This window comes from Mastomys coucha, unplaced genomic scaffold (genome assembly GCF_008632895.1).
Source record: "Mastomys coucha isolate ucsf_1 unplaced genomic scaffold, UCSF_Mcou_1 pScaffold22, whole genome shotgun sequence".
NCBI lineage: Eukaryota > Metazoa > Chordata > Mammalia > Rodentia > Muridae > Mastomys > Mastomys coucha.
The window spans coordinates 242,418,183-242,421,479 of NW_022196905.1; the positions used below are offsets into that span (position 1 = coordinate 242,418,183).

The window sequence follows — 3,297 nt, forward strand, 5'->3', positions numbered from 1 at the left end:
ATGCGGAGGCAGGAGACTGACTTTCCTTGAAGTTTATGCCTCAGATACTGCCTTCATGCAAAGTGTGCATGGCAATAATAGATTGAACCTCTAAACCTGTAAGCTACTACCAATTAAATGTTGTCCTTATAAGAGTTGCCTTGGTCATAGCATCTCTTCACGGGAATAAAACTCAAAAACTAAGATAACAGGCAATATACTCATACACATAAAAAGAAAAGAAAACAAAACAAAACCAACAAAAAAAACCCTTTTTCTTTTAAAATATATTCGGATGGAATATTCAAATAGTACCTAGGAGTATTGGCAGAGAGATTGTACATCCCACTAAAATGAAAAACAAATTAAAATTTACACCTTCTTAAAAAACAAATAATAGGAAATGGGACAATGGGTACAAACACATAGAAATTTGTTTTGTTTTTTATTCTCTATATTATTTTATCACCACCCTCACACTCTGTGTTGGGAGAAGAAAGGTTGTATGCAGTGAGGGAGGAGCAAGCCCCCAAGGAATGCAAAGGAAAAGAGTTGAGGAAGGAGCAAGCCATCGGAGACGGTGGTCCAGGGGTGAGGCAGGGGTGAGGGTGAAGACAGAGCTGCAAGGCTCCCAGCAGTAAGTCAGAGAGAAAGAAGCTCCTGTGCAATACTGCTCATGAAGGCCTGAGAGAGAGAACAGAAAGGATGAGGGAGGAACCCAACAGAGGCGCCACCAAGTGGCCTGGCTCTGCATTTATTCACGTGATTATTGATGGGCACCAGATACCTGATTATGCAGACAAGATGTTGTCTCGCATCTCCTGAGGGCTGAGCCAGTTAAGTTTTAGACCCTGTGCTCCACTCACAGAAGCCACAGGGAGTCACTGGTTGATCTGCCTGGTCAGGAGCATATTGGCCTTTATATATTTTATGTTAAATGCTCAGAGAAGGGAGGCATTTGAAAATGGTTCCGTGGAGGAGACAGTGCTGCTTCCAGGGTGAATGGGGCACAGCTATCTAAGACCAGCTTCTCTCTCCCACTTGCAGGATCTGATGAACAGCCTGTTCTCCTGTGTGTTCCTCGGAGGCAGCATATTCTTTGCTTTTAAGGCTAGACGAACATTGCCAAAGCCCTACTTAAACGCTATGGTAAGGTGTTTTCTGCTGAGTTGTGGATTTCCTCACATCACTGTCAAACAAATCCTAGGGTCAGGGGGCAGGGAGGGAGCTGATCCTGTAGAGTGCTTGCCTCACTAGATCTATGGCACCGCAAAAACCTACTGTAGTGCTTCATGCCCATATATAGTGTTGGCACTCTATACTATCTATAAGGAGGCAGAAGCAGAGGACCAGAAGTTCAAAGCCATCCTTGGTTCAATACTGAGTTCAAAGCCAGCCTGGGGTGTATGAGTCCCTGTCTCAAATGAACAAATAAATAAAACTTGGAGACAGAACAAATTGAAGAAGTTAGTAAATGTTTTTAATGATCAAGACATAGTTTTAAAAAACAATAGGTAGTGGGCTGGTGAGATGGCTCAGTGGGTAAGAGCACTGACTGCTCTTCTGAAAGTCCTGAGTTCGGATGCCAGCAGCTACATGGTGGCTCATAACCACCCTTAATGAGATCGGACACCCTCTTCCGGTGCGTCTGAAGACAGCTACAATAAATTAAGCCAGAGGGAGCGGGGCTGGAGCAAGCTAGGTGGAGCTAAATTCCCAGCAGCCACAAGATGGCTTACAGCCAACTGTACAGCTACAGTGTACTCATACACGTAAAATAAATAAATAAATCTTAAAAAAAAAATAGATAGTGTTTAGGAAATTACTCAAGTTACCTTTGACCTCCACGTATGTCAAAAGAGAAGAAAGAAAACAGATGTGGGGCCCACTGGGCATGAAAGCAGAGATGGCAGACCTAGGGTCCAGGATCAGGAAGTTTGTCTGATAAAGGACAAGGGAGGGCATCTGTGCCTGGCTCGTAGGTACAAACCCCAAACAATGAGCAGCCGTTTGTTTTCTCCTAGATCGCCATGGGAGTTGCTGCAGTGGCTTCTTTCCTCGACATTTTTCTTCAAATGAGACACTTCAAAGACCTTAGGTTGAAGTACGTGTACAAATTTACTTTTTAGAAGGCTGTGTTGCCACAATTGAGCAGAAAGACACTTGCATTTCCTGTGTGTGTCATTTGATCAATTGGACACAGTTACACACCTATGAAATTATCCACCATAGCAGGATAATCAATACAGCCATGCATGGCAAACCTTCTTAGGTATGGGCTGATTGCTTATTAACAGCGGTCCCATGAGATGATGTCACCTGGTGACATCAGTGCCATCTTAGTATCTGTATTTTTATGATAATTTATACAACAAAATCACTCAATGTATTTCCCAGCGTGGATTTGTTTGTTAAGTGGCACATGATTGGCACCCAAATCCCTAAAATGTTCCTCGTGGCTGTGGTAACCCCCTCTTCCTGCCTACTCTAGACCCAGGGGTCCACTCATCTGCTTTCTGTAGCTGTATTTTCTATAACATTTAGCTCTGTTTTGTATAAATATAGCTTTTGCTGTAACTTCAGGTGAGCTTTTATTTCCTAGAATTTTCTATAAATGGCATAATGTATACTCATCTTGTCATCTTTCATCCATAACAATTATTTTAAGAGTCATCTATGTCATATCAATAGTATATCCATATTAATACTTATAATTTTTTCCCTAACATTCCTTGCATAGATAGACCTGTTCCCCTGACCCTCACGCATGTGTGCACTTGAGTATGTATGTGTGTATGTATGCATACATGTGTATATCTGTGTATGTGCATGTATGCTTTTTTGTGTGGCTGTGTGTACATGTATGTATGTGGCATGTGTATGCATATGCATGCACGCCCATGTGTTTCTGGGGATTAACAAAGGCCTTCACATGTACTAAGTTAGTGACCTCTCATACCAATCATTGAGCTACATCCCAGCTCTGATCACGTGTTCTTTATCCATTCACTAATGGGTATCATTTAGGTTGTTTCCAGACTTTAGCTGTCCCTTAATTCTAACGGCAATGTATTTAGTAAGAGGAATTACACGAAAATGCACATAGATTTATTTTTCTTCTGATGATATTTCAACTCACCTCTTCCTCCTCCTCTCCCTCCTCCTTCTCCTCCTCTTCCTCCTCTCCCTCCTCCTCCTCCTCCCCACCCTCCTCCCCCACTCCCACCCTTACCTTCATCTTCCCCTCACGGCAACATTCAACTGAATTTCAATACGAGATTGCAGATTACTAAGAGTTAAGGAATTGTGAGGAGTGGA

At 42.6% G+C, this 3,297-nt stretch overlaps 1 protein-coding gene across 2 annotated transcripts in view; it reads left to right on the forward strand.

The window, feature by feature from the left end:
• Positions 1-3,297, forward strand: part of LOC116070005 (chemokine-like factor) — a 67,742-nt gene that overhangs the window by 62,280 nt on the left and 2,165 nt on the right. The window contains exons 1-2 of one of the 2 annotated variants that reach the window (XR_004110250.1): positions 1,020-1,128; positions 2,004-2,083. The exons of the other annotated variant lie outside the window; for it this stretch is intronic. The gene's annotated coding sequence lies outside the window, so the exon portion shown is untranslated. Of the gene's footprint in view, positions 1-1,019; positions 1,129-2,003; positions 2,084-3,297 lie in introns of those variants that run through there. 2 annotated transcript variants of the gene reach the window in all.